Consider the following 19161-nt stretch of genomic DNA (forward strand, 5'->3'; position numbering starts at 1 on the left):
ACTTGTTACTTTAGTCTACCTTCTTTTTAGTTAGTGAATGAATGTGTATTTTCTTACTATCTTCAGTGTTTCATTTATCTTTCTGTAAGTATAAATAAACACAACTACAAATACATATATGTATACAAGCTAACTCAAATTGTGATGCTTTTATACAAAGTGCCAGATGGATATTTATCCTCTTGATAAGTTTACCTGAGTTTGCTTAAGTCATTGATGACATAACTCTATGGGAATAGGACACAAACTTACATATCTGTATCTCTCTTACCTTTTCATGTTTGGTCACATGGACAGCATCCAAATGAGGTAACAAAACAGATTTCAGTATGAAAATTTATTCCAGGTATTTCGTATATAATCAAAATCCCCCAGTCTCATTATTCTTTCTTTGTTCCCATTTTCTGCAAATCCTCTTTATAAAATCTCTTCTGCTTGCAGAATGTTAGGTTTCTGAGAGGATGTAAATGTCATTTCTATGCTGACATATAATGTAAATGTCACCCTTGTGTTTATTCTGCTTTATGTTTGTACTGGGATAGCACCAGAGAGAACCAATCCTAAATGTTCACCAGACAGAACAACAACAACAACAAAAAAACAGCAAACAAACAAACAAAATCAAAAACAGTGCACGATTCAGTGAGCTTATAGCATATGTGAAATTATTTTTCCTGCCAGTATTTGTTGACAAGTGGCTGTGTTAGAAATACACATTAATAGGCAAGTCAAAGAAGGAAAGCTTGGCATTTTTTGTATGCATTTGAATAATTGAAATGATGTAATTTCAATCATCTATGAAGTATCAATTCATAAGGACTTTGAAACAAACAAATAAGTACTTTGGTCACCTGAGGAAATGCACTGTTTTAGTCTGTTCCCTGATGTGTAAATGAAATTGTGGAAAAAGTTATTTACTACCTCAGTTGTCTTCATCTGTTCTTATTTTACAATACCAACATTGAATATATACATCTTTTTAAATGACTATTAAGTATTTGTCTTCCATCCTTAACTCCCACATTCATATTTAATTAATAATGCAGCCAATTCCTTAATGTATGGCTACAAAAACTCTTCAGTGAGCCCTGTATGTATTAAATACTGATTAAGCATATGTATTTTACAATCAGATAAACAAATTTATAGATTTCTTTGCAGCATTGAAATCACTGATTTTATTTGTGATATTCTTGCAGTAGCCAATATGCATCTGAGTCTTGGAATTGGTGACAATTATATAATTAACTAGTAAAAAACATGTTTTATCATATCAAATCTGGCCTGAGAAACAGTTTGTATATAAATGTATATTTATTTTGAGACTTGGAAAGAACATAAGATACAACAAAATCTAATTGTATATACTATGTATTCACAGAATTTAGCTGCATAAAGAGAATGTATTTTCAAATCACAAAGAAGAAAACTAAAGATTCTTCATCAAACATAAGAAATGAGGAAAGACGAATTTCAGTTTTGAGAAACATTACGCAAGTGACTCATTAGAATTTTTTATGTTAAATGCAAAAGGTTCTCTCTGCTGTTTCTTTTGTTTTGATCTTAGTGAATCTTCTCCCAGAAGCCTGGGATCTGGTAAATGTTCAAGCCACCCAACTGCATCCAAGCTCTTACTCAAGAAACGATGAGCAACCACTGATAATATTGTGGTCTGTCAGTTTCACTCTCAACAACTGGATAGCAATACCCTCAAGATAAAAGAAAATTGCATCCATGGTTTTATTAATTTGCTTCTGCCATTATGTGTTGTGTTTCACTACCACTTGCACAGAAACAAACACAGGTTTCACAAAATGCTTGCTCTCATTAAACTGTGTTACTCCATTGTTTGAACTAGGGAGGTTTCAACAGTATATTTATTTATTCTAGCACTGGTTTTATGGCTCAGCATGCATTTTTAATTTCTATCATCTTTTATTCAAATTATTGTTTCAGATTAGTTTTCATTGACTATGAAAAGTATCTTTGTAATTTCCAGAAGCTATGTGGGATAAAATATTAGACTGACATTACTTGCACTGGTATTGAATTGTTGTGGGTTGTTGGGTTGCTTTTTATTGTTGATGATGTTTTTTGTTGTTGTTTTACATTTACTTGTGGTTCACAGAATAATAGAATCATACCATAGTGATTGACTGTTTGTTGTGTCATTTTTCTTTTTTCCATTCATATGACAAACCATTTACTTTCTGATTAGTACTTTGGTTACATGTGATTGATAAATCTTTTTTTATACCATAGTGGGAATAAGAACAGAGGTGAGTTACAAGGGATCCAGCCTGTTTGACCAGACCATGAACTCCAAAATCTCCCTGTCACTCTTCAGTGTAGGTAGGTTAGAATTTATGACTTCTTGAACTTAGTGAATGAATCAGCTCTTCCAATTGATGTAGATGATTCTTGTTACTCTTCCTTTTAAAGTATGATTATATTGGCAGGCTTGATTATGCTTGATTTCTTTTTTCTTTTTTTTTTATTATTATTTTTTTTTTTTATCAAAACATCTTTCCTGAAGGAAGTTTATGTATAAAGACACATCATCTAGTGCTGTTCTTTTTCCATGTTCATCATTGCTGCTCAGTCTTAAGTGTTAGGAATACACATTATATCTGTGACCATTTTACAAGAAACCAAGAGTGGTGTTCAAAATTTTTTGTAGGTTTGAAGATGAGCAAAACTGATACTCTCATTGATACAAAATTATCTTCCACGTGCCTGAATGAAGATATTTTTACACTGCACAGCAGATGATATTCTTTCCCCCGTAGCGTAAATGTAACTGAGATATTGTTAATGCTGCATCTCTGAATTTACCTCCAAGTGGAAATCAATGTCTTCATGTGCAACCATACCTCTAAGAGGAGCACAGTAACATTCAGAATGAGTATCAGTGTTAAAAGCAGAGAAACAAAGTGAGAGCTGTTTTCAAATCTGTGTCTTAAAAAGTATACAAGATAGGTAACTTTTTGTTGTTGGTGGTGGCTTTTGTTTGTTTGTTTGTTTGTTCGTTCACTTTTTTAATATGTGATTACCATCTTTCAATTTTGCTGTAGTATCAGCTGCTTTTAGGGAAAATTTGGTACATGAAATAACCTATTCTAACTCTGTGTAAAGGGACCAGAGAGCCAGAGAGATAAGCCTGGGAGTACAGGGAGTACTTTTTAAATTTCTGATGTGCAAGAGGTCAGGGTTATACCTCTTGCAAGATCTGTACTCAGTGAATTGCAGTTTGGAATTACACTGGGCACAGTTGCCCATGCTGGTCCTGGGAGCTGCTGGAGTGGCCAGAGGTTGTGTGTGCTGACACAAATATTTGCAGATGTACGTAGGATGTAATTCTTTTCTTGAAATTAGATTGCTTCAAGCAGCACAACACTATTAAGACCAGGGAGACATAACACTGCTTGCTCCTTTCTCAGTGACCTAAAATATAGATATAAAATTTCTGTGCTTTTTTTTTTTGTTTGTTTGTTTGTTTGTTTGTTTTTTAATAACAGTATATTTGCAAAGAGAACTAGAAATCTGGTGAATAGTGTCATTCCATATGTTTTTTTTTTTCCCCACCCTGCAGGTGAATATAATCACACAATTACTCTATATCATTACATGCAGAAAATATCAAACTAGGATTTCTATATTTAAAGCAAGGAATCTAGATTAATTTCAACTATATTTAATTTTGTAATTAAAGACTTCACTATCTGTAGACACCATTCATTTCCAAAGAACAAGCCACAGCACATTTAGTAGGGTAGAATTAGATACCACAGTCATAGAAACAGTAAAGCTAGCTTAAGCTGTTTTGAAAGAGACAGTCACAGTCTTATTGTTTGCTGAAGAAATGAAAAAGAATATAGACAATATTTCATTAGAAAAAAAAAAAAAAAAGAGAGAGAATTTGCTTTGCATTTGTAGGCATTGTCTGGCTCCTGACTATTCTACATTAAGCAAGTAAAAGTTTTATCTACCATACATAGCTATTCCAAAGGGATTTGCAAAATGTAAAGTATATCAAAATAAAAATAAAAATTTAAAAAAAAAAATAAATAAATCAGGTGATATATTAAAAAATGATGAATATTGGATAACTGTCCCTAATATTTGGGGAAAGGAATTCATGAATCTTTCTTCATAAGATAAATGCATTTTTATATTATCTTGCTAGTTTGGATATTTGTAGAATAGAACTTCTACTCAAAGAAATTGGTAGAGAGAAATCTAGCAAGTGAAAAATATATTTTCTTATAATATTATTGTTTTGATTGTGAATGAGCCACACGCAGGCAATGATCTGAAAATCATAGTCATTTTTCTCCTGACAGACTAGACTTGCATCTTTGCAGAGTTCACAGAGCAGTTTAAAAAATTGAAAAATAGCTCAAAACTTATGGAGTGGAGTGAATATGAATGATGGATAACTACAGAAAAAAAAAATATGATCTTACTTGCATACACTCAGTTAATGGAAGAAGATAATTTACCTAAGTAAATTATTTACTTGTCTTCAGTGCTAAGCAGTCTGACTAAAATATATGATTTCTGACTCTACAAATGAATGTTTTTTAGAAATTAAGTTTTTCTTCCCATAATACCTGTAATAAGCTTCTCTTGCACTGAGCAGTTATATCTGTCCAAATTATTACTATAGTCTGTAAAAGGAGCCCTTAGATTTTGCCATCAAGAGCTATACCTCAAAACTGAATAGCTAAAAAAATGTATGTATTGCAGCTTTACTGTAGTAAAATCATAATGCTATAAATCTTCAATATTTAGCACACACTGCAATTTTATTTATTGATAGGTATATGGGAACTGCTGAGTCACAGCCTGAACCTCTGATTGATCACCTGAGGTGAGCAATGAGTCAACCAGAGGAGCACAGCTGAAGGCAATTCACCTGTGCTGCCGGAAGGGGTGGAGCCTCCTAGACCTATTTAAGAGCTGGCTACCAGTAGGGAAGGATCACTTCTGGAGATTGCCTTTGCTGGTGTTTTGTGAGCAAGCCTAGGATAGGGGTAAGCTTTCTATTTATTCTTCTTTGCTTTCATAGTATGCTTTGCCTAACTCTCTTGTTTATTTTGTGATTATAGCGACCTAAAATTCTTAGATTATACAATAGGCTTTAAAAATTTTTTTTTTTTTTTTTTCAAAAATGTAGTAGGAACAGGAATCTGTGATGTAATTGTTTTGTGATTGAGGTTTTTATGATATCATAAGGTACAAAACACATCATCTGTCCATTTGCTGTAAGCACAGTTACTACTTTCAATTGCTAATTAATGGTACTGAGACTTCCAGAAGGCCAATGTTTATTTTATGGAGAGAAAGGAAACAAAAGACCTATTTGTAGTAGAGGTGATACTTCACTTTTATTTGGAGAAACCTGAAAATCAGGGCAATCACTGTGAGATAGTTTTGTAAAGGAATTGTGAAAACTACAGGAAGTGTAAAATAAATCCAAAAACGAATTGGAAGTACAGTGAATAGATCTATAGCTAAACTATCTAAAATGCTGTATCCATAGAATTAAATAGTAACTATTACTTAACTTTTTTGACTTAAGTTGTAGACCAAAATATATAATCTTCTAGGATGTCTCAGGATGCCCTTTTTGGAAACCATGGCAAAGTGAGAGTGTATTTCTTTGGTATAAGACTTCATAAAGAGTCTACAAAATAGAGGCATATGTGCACAGAAAGTCATGTCCTCCAGGGGTCGGTACTGGGGCCCATCCTGTTTAATATCTTTACTGATGACCTAGATGAGGGGATGAGTGCACTCTCAGCAAGTTTGCAGATGACACCACGCTGGGTGGTGGTGTTGATCTGCCTAAGGGTAGGGTGGCCCTTCAAAGGTTTTAGACAGGCTGGACCACTGGGCAGAGGTGAATGGGATGAGGTTCAACAAGGCCAAGTGTCAGGTTCTGCACTTTGGCCACAACAACCCCAGGCAGTGTCATAGGCTTGGGGATGAGTGGCTGGATGAGTGTGAAAAAGAGAAGGACCTGGGGGTGTTGGTTGATGCTTGGCTGAACATGAGCCTACAGTGTGCTCAGGTGGCCAAGAGGGCCAACAGCATCCTGGCCTGCATTAGAAACAGTGTGGCCAGCAGGAGCAGGGAGGTGTTCATCCCCCTCTATTCAGCACTGGTGAGGCCGCACCTTGAGTACTGTGTTCAGTTTTGGGCTCCTCACTACAGGAAAGGTGCTGAGGTCCTGGAGCGTGTTCAGAGAAGGGCAACAAAACTGGTGAGGGGTCTGAAGCACAAGTCTTATGAGGAGCAGCCGAGGGAGCTGGGATTGTTCAGACTGGAGAAGAGGAGGCTCAGGGGAGACCTCATTGCACTCTACAACTTCCTGAGGGGAGGTTGTGGTGAAGAAGGATTTGGCCTCTTCTGGTTTCACAGATCCTAAGCTAGTGTGCCAATGCTATGGGCTACCCTACTGTGCTGGCAGGATGGATAGCACTATCAGGTTGCTATTAATTATTTTAAGAAATTTTACATCATGTCATTTTTATCCAGCAATAGAGAAAGATATTGGAGGCAAAATTGCTTAAGTCATAGATTCCTTAGATTTTCAGAAATTTGTCAACCAGCAGGAAACAATTCTGTTTACGGTATGTTTCTCCTTGTTCAACAGTAAGCAAGCCATTCAAGTAGATCAAGAATGGCAATTTCATTTCATAATGCTGTAAATTTCCTTTTATCTTTTCTGCATTTCACTCCAATGGACTAAAAAAATATTCATAAGTCAAGATGTTATCAATTCATATGCCCAAAATCTGAGACCCACAGTAGCAACTCTGTCTCCCACGCTTGGTGAGTGTGAGTCACCATCTGTTCCAGGCAGTGAATGACTAATACATTTCTCCTTTTCAGAAGTAAACAAAGTAAACTATAATTGTATTTTCAATATGAAGTCAGGAGTCTTATCAGAGAGGCCTAAATTTGAAAATGATTCACTTATATGCCAGTCAGAAGTTTCAGAAAGACAAATATGGCATAATGTATTCTATTGATGAACTTAGATCAGCAAAGATAAATCCAAAGCCCTTCCCATGCTTCTGGAATGTATCTGTATTTCTGAATAATTTGTGCAGATATTCTTGCCTCTTACTACCTATAGATTGTGTTTATATTACCTTATTTCCTTCTTACATTTGAAGTTCAGAAGTAATCTCTTTTTTTTATTAAAAATAGATTGTGAACATACTTGGATACAAAAACATCAAAAAAGGAAACTATCACATGTAAGAACTGTATGTAATTAGGAGGCTAAGAATTCTGAATTTGGTGCTTGGTGTATTGTTGCATTTATTATGCATCATGTGCTTGTTGTTTACTGAAGTAAATTGAATCCACCTCAGAAGTTATTTACATTTAAATGTAGCTTAATGCTTTACTGTGCCACAGGGATGAGTAAAGAGGCTTATCTAAAACAAGAATTGACTCAAAACAAGAGTGCTTCTTAAGACTAATCAAATCTTTTAAAATTTTGTTTTCATTTTTCATTGTTATTTTTGTGCATTTGTCCTGATCTTTAAAGAGTTTGGAGTAGTCATGATAAATACAATGAAGCCCTCCTTCCCCTGCACCCCTCAACCCTCCCCCCCCCCCGAAAAATACACTATCTCAGATCATGAAACTAAATGCAACTTACTGAAATCAAAGGGAGTTAAATGTTTGTCTTGTCTGTGAACTTGATCTACTGTTTTTATAACAGAGCCTAAAGCATTATTTACAGTTTGTCAAAACAACTCATCCTTGCTAGTTGCTTACTGAAAACAAAACAAAACTGAATACATATATTCTATTACTTACCATCTTATCCAACACCTTAAAAGAACCATAAGAAAAATGGAAAAGAAACAAATATGAACACCAATCAGTTGACCCAAACCAGATTAAAAAATGTTAGCTTCATTTGCATCTGAATTATACTTTTCATCCACTTTGTTAGTAGTCTCCCCTCCTTAGTGGGGGGAAAAAAAAAATCAGAAGATGATGATGATGATTATTATTAACTTGCACAAATTATCTGTTTTCAGGAGCTAGCTCTGGTTTTAGATATTCTTGCTATGAAAATAAAACTCTCTACTGGTGATGCATGAAACATACCTAGCAACAGAAGATATTAAGATCATCCATCAGCAGCCGTACAGTAATCAAAAAGGTTTCATCATTTTCTGTTGGTTGGCTTTCCTAAAGGCCAAATACAACCTATCTTGATATTCATATCTCAGAGGAACTTTGGGTCATTAAACACATCTCTGTACATTATGATTCATGTGAGAAAATGTTGACATTTGCATTGGGAGGATAGCACTAGTTAAAGTGCTTTTATTTCATTCCTAGTATGTCTTTGACCAAAAAAAAAAAAAAAAAAAGGGGGGATTTTTAATTTTTTTTTTTCTCTAACTCTTTGTAATATTAAAGTTCTTTGTTTCAGCAGCAAACATAGATCTACTATTGATTAACTGTATAGTAGGGAAGAGAAGTACTACATTATTAGTACGCCTCTGGCAGCTAACCAAATATAACTATTATTTTGATGTCTGCTAAAAGAACTGTAAGAGATAAGGCATATGTAGGTGTATAGTTATGTACCCTTAAAATGAAAGCTTTCTCATGAAACAACATGATGAATTCAAACCATTACAAAGTTTTAAATTTAATCTCACTAATAAAAAAGGTATCCATTTTTTTCTTTACATTTAGTTCTTTTCTTTCTATAGTTCAGAACTAAAAAATCAACACTGTTCACTATCACATTCTTTTCTCCGTAGTAGTTTATAAGACCAATAACTGAAGATACAGTAGATCAAAGTATTTGCTTTGATTATCTTTGTTCCTGTGATTGCTTATGTTCCACCCAGCTAATTACACCTTTCTGCTTTCCAGATTTATACAATAATTGCTGATGAGTGCTTTTTAGAAGGATGCCTGCCAGGAGGACCAAAGAAATGTGAAACAGACATGCTAAGTCATGGCCTGAACCAGTGATTGAACTCCTGGTGGGAAGGCAGGGCCAACCCAGGTGATTTCATGTGATGCAATGCACCTGTGTGACCAGAAGAGATGGAGCCAGGATCCACCCCTTCCCAGACCTTATTTAAGGGTTGGCAGTGGAGGCAGAGGATATCTCTCTGGAGATGTCTGCATATCTGAGGCCTTCCAAAGGTAAGTATTTCTTCCTCTGTTTTTGTACCTACAGCTGCTTCATCTGGGCTTGTTCTCATTTGCTGCAACCTAGGATTGTGCTACTCTGCTAGTATTGCTATGCATTCTATCACTTTATAGCATTACAAAATGGCTTAAAGAATGCTAATGTAAACAGTAGCTTTTAAATGCTTGTAACCCATCATAAAATAGTATGCTGCTGCATCTTAGGAGATGAGGGAGAGGTGGAGCATACTGTAACTTTGTGAAACTTGAAACTGATGAGAGCACTTCACAGAATAGCAGAATTTGTATGGCAGAGCTTGTATTACATGCAGTAACTGTTGCCCTAAAGCTCTTTCTAATACTTCACTGGCAATGGATGTCCTTATACATTGCTGGATCAATGAATTTTTTTTTTTTTTAAAGAAGTGGTCTAATACTTGATTGAGCATATTTGTTTATGCCCAGTGAGTACTTGCTTTTAAAAAGCAGAAGTGCAAAAAGTTCTTGCAGAACTGAGTTATGCAGGAAGTGACATAGAACTGAAATTTCTAGAATTTTAGGAGACAAGATTAATAAACAGCTTATTCTTTCACAGCTACTGAATAAATACAATTCCAAATTTCCTACTGCATGACATAAAACAGATTACACAGTCCTGAATTTTTAATGTCAGATAATAGGGACAAATACAGGATAGTGTTTGCAGTCAAACCTTACTCTAGGAATATCGTATGTCAAAAAAAAACAAGAATACAAATGTAAACATCTTGTACATCCAAATATATTACCTGCTTCTTAGACATTGGGGAGGGGGTTAAACTCAAGAAGCATATTCTTCATAGTGTATTGTTTGTCTTATCTGTTAATCACGTGGAGATACACCTGAATGCTGCAACAGTCTAATTCTGACAACCTGGACTGACTTTTTCCAGCTGTGCTAAGTAAAAGACTGATGTAAAATGGTGGAATATGTCATATTGATATAAGTCTCATAGCGATTAGGGTGCTGCTAAGCAAAGTAGACAAGTGGAAAAGGATCCAGAATGCATTCAGATGCCTAGCAGGAAAATAAAACAGACTTCAGTTTTCTAATTGAGAAGCCATGATCCTAAAAACCCTCTTTCTGTTGCCTGGTATTCTTTTGGTGAGATGTGTGCGTTTTGGAGGCACCTGAACATTCCCTGTGGCCTTAAAGATCTTTTCTTTTTCTGTAGGTCCTCCAAGCAACGGAGTTTTTACGCTGAGCTGAGTACCTGTCTTTATAACTGAGACCGATGAAGCCCTAGAAACTAAGGGGCCCTTACTTCTCTTCTGGGAAATTGGTAGTTGGTTTATATAGGCTGAAAATGTAAACTGAAACAAAATACCACTCTGACCTTGACTGAATTTTAAGCTTGTGAAGGTGGTCCGTCTCCAAAGAGTAAATTACACTAGTAAATCACTTTCTAAGGTTATGGAAGATTTAAATATGCACAAAGGAATTCAGAACAGCAGTAAGCACACCTTCAATGTTTAATAATTACTTTGTTTCTTTATGTTTATTTTTGTTGTTAAAATTACAATATGTTCATGAACATATCAGATAAACTCTTTTGAATTGCATGTTTTTTTTTTAATAGTAATTCTGATTCTACAGGATAATTAAAATGAGAACTCACTGTTAAATGTAGTGATTGCACTTTGTCAGGAGAATGTGAAATTTTGTGGTACTAAAACAAAACAGTGAGAAGAAACTGAGTGCTGATACCTACAAGAGATATGAATGACTTTGTTCTGACACATCACTGGTTTTATCCTGTTTTATTGAATATCACTTGCATGTTTAAAGTATTAAAGCTAATAATGAAATCTTAAGACTGAAATATTAAGTCTACTGATTGACATCAGTTCCAGACAAAGTTGACTACACTGAGGGGAAACAAGTCTTATTTCAAAGTTGCTGAGCCTGAGCTCTGGATGTCTTCACTCAGAATGAGTAAAAAGACAAAGACCCAGAAGACAGTACATACTACACTGCCTTCACCTAATTCCACATAAGAATATAGTCCTGGTTCCTGCTTCTCTTCTATTCCTGAAGATTCTTCTCCTTCCCCTCTTCATTTGTTCCAGGCTTTTTTTGTCTAACATTGTGTGTTCTATTATGAAAAACTTAGCTCAAACAGTCAAAAACTTCATTTAATTATAATACTGCTTTTGGCAGATATACTCATCTGACATCTCTTTATCTGTATAAGCATGCTTCTTAAGACAGGTCTCATAATAACATTGTTTCCTTCACAGAAGTTGTACATGAACTCTGGACTGCTTTGCATACATAACTAAGGCAACACTGTTCTCTCCTTATGTGCATATTTATTTTAAAAAAGGTAGGTTCTGAGTTTAACAGTGATCATGATGATAAAATCCAGCTTAGTTTTAGTTGACTTTTTCATAATTCAGAAAAAGTAGTCATAGCTACCCTTAATAAATTTTAAGAGGCAGACAAATCATCTGCTCCCTTTAAAAAATAATTAAGGAATAGTCTTCAATATTACTTTATTTGAACCTCTATTGAAGATAGCTATATATTTTTTTTTTTTTTAAAAAAAAAAACCTACATTACTGTTTTTGTCATTCTAGGGCAATTGATTTCATCAGAAGTATGACTATAGTTCTAAGTGCAGTGATCATCACAAAGGAATAATGTAATAGTGAGATCAATAAACATGGAAATCTGAAGAGATGGAAGACAGAAATTGGCACTGAAGCAAATGCTGAGCACAGTGATGATGTCAAAGCAGAAGAATGTTAATACATGGGATCTAGATAAGGAAAGAAGAGATGAGAATGACTAAAGATCTGGAAAGCCTGTATTGCAAGATGTCTTTTTAACTCTGTATTTAATAAGCAGAAGCTTAATAGTTTTCTTGATCGTGGTCCTTACTGATATACAAAGGGAAAATTCTTTTCTTTGTTTAAGAAATTGCAGGATCTCAATGCTGAAAGCTGCCATTTGGAAAACACAGGCCAGAAAGTAGCTGAAGTAGTTGCTCTATTGTAGCAGTGAGGATATTAAAGCACTAGACCTCTGTCTATACCTGCTCCCCAAAAGTGTTGGGTCTCTTCTTTTTCTTCTAGCATTTCAGTTGGAGTACTCTTAAATCTGAATTCAGATTATACTATTGCACCAGTCAGTACCACTTTTTCCAGCCTGAGACCTGAGCATATCCATTGTGGCATGAAGAAGATGCTGAATTCAAACTGGTAACATTTTTTTGTTCAATTTTCTCTCCCAGTTCTTTATTGAAATAGGCACCTTATGCTAGAACTTTAGTTTTATAGCACAACGATTCTTCTTTTTAGGTTGCTGAAATGATTGATGTAGAACCTAGGTATAGCATGCTGTACACAATAAGTTCGTTAGTAACACTTTGCAAAAAAACTAGATGAATTTTCTGAAAATTGTGATGTGACTTACATATGCTCCTGTATAGGTTTTTCTGGGTGTTTTTTCTCCATAGTCTAATCCTTGATATTACATGTTCTAGACTATTAATTCATTAAAATCTGTTGAATAGATCTAGAATGACTACAATTCATTTAAGCCTATTAAACTACAGATGCAAAAGATTCATTACAAAATAATTTTCAGACCTCTATAAAGAGCTTAACCATATCTGTAGTATATTTGTTTTGATCACTTAATGCTACTTGCATAGATCTCTACAATTTATCATAATTTAAACTGCAAATAAAGTAGTGGACAGTATGTATTTTTGGAGGGTCTTACTATTACCTGAGAACATATATGCTATTACCATAACTAATGTTAAAATGTGTGCACATTTCCTCATAAAAGATTTATTTTTGAAAACCTTGGTGCTTTTCCTTCAGATCATGCTTTGAGATGGTGCTGTATCCATGATCTGAAGACCAAGACAACAGGAGAAGAGGAGCAAGAGGGGTCTCACCAATGCATCAAATTGTAAATGGCTAACTCAAGTAAGTATAACAATATTTTTCTCTCATCTACTGTTTTTTTTACATAATCTCTAACAACTAGATCTCTGATTTCTTAGAACATTTAGGTCTGATGTATGGGCTACTCAGGGCTGAAGAGTCCACAGCTGCCAATTTACTCTAGCCCTAAGAATTATTCTCCAGAAAAATGCAATTTGCCTTTCTCATTCTCTGTAGCATTAACAAGAGCACCCATCTTGACATGTATTTCTCCCTGGTTTCTCATCTTGCTGGTTAAAATGTCTCATGCATGTGAATCAGCATCCTTTGAATTGCTTGTAGGTTGAAGGTGTGGTAGGTATTCATAAAGTATTTGCGAATAAAGCTGACAGGTCAACTCAAATCTCCTTCCTTAACATCTATATATCTTATGTAATTGTACTTTCTTCACAAGCATTTGTTTAAAATGAAAGATATGTTAAGAGAACATAGCTATTCATCTGACCTATGAATGCACATATTGCTTATGCATATTGTGACTGATGAGGGTCAGCCAGTTAATGTATTGGAAAACAAACAAAAGTTCTAGATCAGACCTAGATCCAACATAGCAAGAGTCCAGAAAGTCATAGCTAGGACAGGGAGAAAAAGAACAAAGATTACTTTCTTTCAAGAGAGTTTCTTGTTATATTTTCTTAGCAAAATACACTAATATCATGCTCTTGACACTGTAAGCTAAGAAATTCTGTTATGTTCCTGTTTGATTTAGCTCAAGCTAAGTAAACTTACGTAGGAGGTTTGTGATATTAATACTTATTATCACTTTTTTTCAAGTTTTTCCAACTTAAAGTCCATAGTGACTCTCCTGTTGTCCTTACTGGGGTGGGAGAGATGCATGAAGTAGGACAAGACTGCATTTCTGGTTTTATTAAATATGTATAACTTCATTTCACTTACTTTGTGGCATTAGAGCAGGGAGGCAAGTACATCAGGCTACAACACTATAGAAAATGAATAAATATTCAAATCAGCAGTCCAAGTCATGGCTGGAGAATTTGCTTAACATTGAACTTAATGGTAACTTTCTGAGCAACAGTGAATTTTCCTATATGTGTATATTTATTTACTTTTAACAGTTTGGTTCCTGCAGAATGTTAATGTGTTCAAAGTAGGTAGTAATACCTGAAAGAAAATATCCATTGAATTATTAACCTTACCGTTAAATCCAACTATGGGAAATATGCTGCATAGTAAAATAAGCAGTGATAATAGATGCAAATATGATATTTAGGTAGAGAATTTTCAGTAAAGAGTTGTCAACGATTCTATTTATGATTTTTTTTTTTTTATGACTTTTTTTCTCGAGTGCAAATAGAATGTGTTTTCACCCCTTGTCCAGGCTCCTGTGAATATTTACTGAATGTCAAAGGAAAAGAGCAATGTTCCCTGAGGCTATGGTCTCAGAGGATGTGAACTCTCTAAACTGTCATGCTTAGGATGCCTTCACAGCTTTTGCAAACGCTGCAATGAATCCTTCTTCATCTGCAGAATTATGACTTAATCCTTTGCTGACTGTTAGTAATAATAAGACAGTGATATGTCTGTAAATGGAAAGCTAGAAGTTGTGCTATGCTTTTTTTTTTTTTTTTTTTTTTTTTTTTTCACTGACCTAGGGTGTATTTGAAGCAGTGAATTCTCTAAGGAAAAAATGAAGCTCATCAAAACGGTTGTCTCTTTCTATAGTACAATACTGAGCATTTATTTTGCCAAGATTCTTATGTTCTGGTTTGTTCTGGTTCACCAGTTGTCCACTTTACTCATTGAGCTCAAGACTGAACTCTCTTTTGATTGGAATAGCTAATTTTATCTGAGACAAAACTGAAGGCAAAATTAGATTGAGGTGTTCATTCTAGAATATGCATTCTTCAGGTAGGATGGTTGAACTTGGTTGAAGCATGCATACTGTCTGCTGGTCCCAGCAGTATTCAGCTCTATACCGCTGACAGTGAATTACAGTGAAACTGCCCCTGAAATCATTCAGAATCTAAAATTTGCCTCACCTGATACTTCGTGTCCTCTTAATTTGTGGATAGTACTGAGAGGTGGGAGGGATTCCATTTGCTAAATTGATTTATTTTGATTTATTTCAACAGCAGTGAAAAGGCAGTAAATAGTTGTGGTAGATACATATGCCTATACTGTGGACCACTGATATATTCAGGTAGGTAGGTAGAAATTGAGTCTTCGCACAACCCCTGTAGCTGGGAGTGTTGATAGCCTGTGATGTGGCAGCAGGTTGCTCGCGGATCAGGACATCAGCGCTGTGCTGGTGATGGAGCAAGTTATCAAGGTAATCCTTCAATTCTGTAAGGACTATTTGGGCTAGAATGCTCCTTCTGAGAAGGACACTGCAGCTGTACTTACTCACCTGGAAAAGGAGTGGAATCTTGCCTCAGGACATTCTAGACCCCACTAGATGGGATTTGTTTACATCCATGCTTGCGCAGCATGTGATGGAGGAGCAAAAAGCTGCAGAGCTTAAAGTTTGGGAGCTGATCCTCGGAGCTCTCAGAGCGGCCAGGGAGGAGGGCAAAATTCCTGAGGTGCTGTGTATTATGATGGGGTTGGAATCTACTAACACTGGGAGAAATGGCATGGGAAGCGTATTTTCTTGCAGGTCCCCTGAGGAAGAGAGCACCACAAATATGCCCTCAACTATGGCGCCTAACACCTCATCTGCATCTTCAGCTCCCCCCTCAGTTCCAGCTTCAGACAAACAAGGAGAAGGTAGCGCTCAACTGTATGCGCTCTTATCTTGCAAAACTGCCCGAGTGCAGGAATCCAAGGTCATTGAAATACGGATACGGGGATATGGTCCCCCCCACCATATCCATGGCAACTGCTGTATCTTTCTCTGTGTAATCTACCACCACCTGTGGGGGCAGGGGGAGAAGTGAGCTGGGGAAGAAGGAGTGGGATGCTAGCCTCCTCTATAGAGATGGAAAACAAGTGTGGTAATACCCAGGGGGTGGGGACTGTGGGAAAGGCTTGGGTACAGATTGGTCAAAAGTTAGGGAGGTGGTAAAAAAGAAAGGAAAGGGAAGCGATGCAACTTACAGATGCTCAGGTGATAGAGTCCAGCCAGCACCATCCACCCTGATTGTGCCTGAAAGAGAAGGTGGCATCTGGCCGGCACTGTCTGCTCAGGTTGCACCCAACGGAGAAAGACAAAATGATGATGGTTTCTGGACCCACTCCCTACCACCATATCAGGACCCATTGACTTGACCTACATATCCTTTTAAAGGATTGACTGCGCATGCAACCAATTAGAAGCCTCTACAACAGTCAGTGCTTGATCAAAGGGAGATCAAAGGGCAGAGGGGGAGGGATGCGGCGCCCGCAGCTTCCTGTTGCGACTGAAAAGGGTAGCGAAAGAAGGAGAGAGGTGAATTTGCATTTAGGAGTGAAGAGGGATGCACTAACAGATTGTAGGAAGTTTAGATCTGGCCTGATAGAGAAAGGAAGAGTACTGTAGACCTTCCTGATAGTAGGGAATGATAACGGAGGTCCAGAATAGGCCTATATGCCTATACGCATCTGCATTGTACTTAATCCACTGCAGTATACATTGGGGGCATCAGAATGGGTTCCCTTAAGGGCAGGTGGCCAGATGGAGGCCTGGAGAACAAGCAACAATGATTTGTTTGTGAGAGCAATACTCTGAAAGCTCGAGACATCTGCCTTGATATTGAACAAATGTTTGTCATTTTCAGGTACACTCCAGTGAGGTTCCTAAGACAATGTTGGTATATATTGGGAAAGGATTTGTTTGTATAAGGATCCTTTGTAATTTCGTATTCTTAGATCGTGCCAGTAGAGCTATCAGCAATCACTCTAATGTCTAATCTCTCTGTCTACAACTTTACCAGTATTGTAGGATGTGGCTTTCATTCTTCACTGTTGGTGACATCACATCAGTTATTCCAGGCTAATTATATGCTGATTAAAGACCTATCACCAGCTGCAATTGGAGTGAATATTGCTTTCGTAAGGAAGCTGTTGTAACATGAGATAACTTGCACCAACTGCTAAAATGCATCAGAGGCAGTGGACAGAAAACCTTCATCACGGTTGACCATGACAAAAGTGAGATGCATCATGTCCGAGAGAGAGAGAGTAAAGAAGGATGGAGAACACAACTGGCAGGAAGTGCTTCTTGGATGGTACACCAAAGAAACGGGGATGTTTAACTCTATACTGCATTTAGTTGTAGTTCAGTTATAGTTGTATTAGATCTAATATCAATACCGGAAAAGCCGCGTACAGGCGCGTACAGGCGACGAATGAATCAGCATCATCTAGGAATGCAATATGTCACTTTATGTAGATCTCACATTTAGGACATTGAGATCATTTAGTTAACAGGTTATTAATTGGTTAGGGTAGGATTATTTGGCAGATTTCCTTGTAATGGGTATGTTTTATTGAGTTTGGAGCGGGGGAATTGTAGCAGGTGACTGCGTGACACCCCTCAGTGTGTGACGCAGCAGGACCTCCCAGGCTGTTAGATTGATGTGTAGCACATACTTTAGGGGTGTAGACGATGCACTTAGTGTTTATAAGCTAGAGTTCATGTGCAATAAACTTCATTTTGCTGTTCATCATATTGGTGTACACATGCAGTTATTCGGTCCTGACCTGGTTAGGGTTAGTAGCGTAGTAGGCAATGCAACAGGCATGGGCACGAGTTTATATAGGTGTGGCACCCGAAGCTGCTAAACAATGTGCTTATCAATGAGCTGTTTCCTGTGTGTGTCTTGGGGGTGGGAAGAGGAGAATAACAGCAATGTGGATAACGTACAGCAAGTAATTCCAATGACTCCTCATGTGCTATGGAGCAGTTGACTGGAACCTTTGTTATTCTGATTAAGAGCAGTAGATTAATGCAGCTTTCTCACAAATTTGTAAGCTCTTGCATACACCAAAGTCCAGTTCCAAATGATTACTTGGGCCCATTGAGTATTTACAGTGGAGTCAAATTAAGCAGAACTACCAGAGAAGTTAACTATGACCCATTTCCTTTCTTCTCATTTCAATACTATTTGGTACTATCAGAGTTTACAGAGTTTTGAACTCTGATCTCAAGCTAAATCATAAAGCTATTATACTTTAGAAAATCTTTTTCCTCTTAAAAAAAAATGTTCACAGCTGAAGGCAACCTTGGTAGCCCTGTTGCCATTGATGAGAACATAGAGATATATTTTTTACTTTTAATTAAGTAGAAATATTCAGCAAAGCAATTTAACAATTAAGATTAAATGAGATGTTTTAGAATAATACCTATAAAGGAGAGCATAGATTTGTCAGAGAGATAAGTTAGGTATTCCACACTTGATTCTTCCTGTTTCTTCATTCCATAGTTGCAACAGTATGACTTTGAACTAACATTCACTATATTTTATGTTAGTCTCACTCTGAGTAAGAAACATTATGCCCATTCCCTGGCTGGAGGTAGTAACTGGCCCTCTGTTATAACTGAGAGATTTTTGTCTGTACAAGTCCAGTGTAATCAAAAAGTCAATGGGAACGTTATCTTTTATCTTACTGGGAACAGTATTGTCTTTACATTTCCAGTTCTGTACCTTTGGTACTTCACTGACTTTGTTTGTTTGCATTGCCTTTTATAGCTGTTTTGAAGGTTTTTTTTCTAGAGGTACATTCAGCTCTTCAGCATTACAAGGAACATTTCCCAGAATGTTTACTGATTATTGAACTACAGTACTATGATTACAAAACCATTTTCATATAACTTCACATCACCTGAAAAGATTAATGTGAGTGTATAATATGTCTCTGCTGCCTACGATTCTATATATCTGTACATTCTCCTTCACTTGTGACCTCTTTCTTCAAATCCCTCAATATCCTAGACTTAATACTAAAAGTCTAGTCATAAAATGTGGTGAAAGAGTTTTCCTCTGGAGCTATTCTGAGATTTTTCTAATTAAGTTAAAAAATGACTGATGCTGTAAA

General features: G+C 36.4%; 1 long non-coding RNA gene across 1 annotated transcript; it reads left to right on the forward strand.

The window, feature by feature from the left end:
* The first annotated feature begins 11062 nt into the window (after positions 1–11062).
* LOC128091026 (uncharacterized) lies at positions 11063–17439 on the forward strand. Its single transcript, XR_008211186.1, has 3 exons — positions 11063–12429; positions 13060–13167; positions 15279–17439. It is a non-coding gene; the product is annotated as an uncharacterized LOC128091026 (long non-coding RNA).
* The last annotated feature ends 1722 nt before the right edge of the window (positions 17440–19161 follow it).

This window comes from Tympanuchus pallidicinctus, unplaced genomic scaffold (assembly GCF_026119805.1).
Source record: "Tympanuchus pallidicinctus isolate F22 unplaced genomic scaffold, pur_lepc_1.0 scaffold5, whole genome shotgun sequence".
In the NCBI taxonomy this organism is placed as follows: Eukaryota; Metazoa; Chordata; class Aves; order Galliformes; family Phasianidae; genus Tympanuchus; species Tympanuchus pallidicinctus.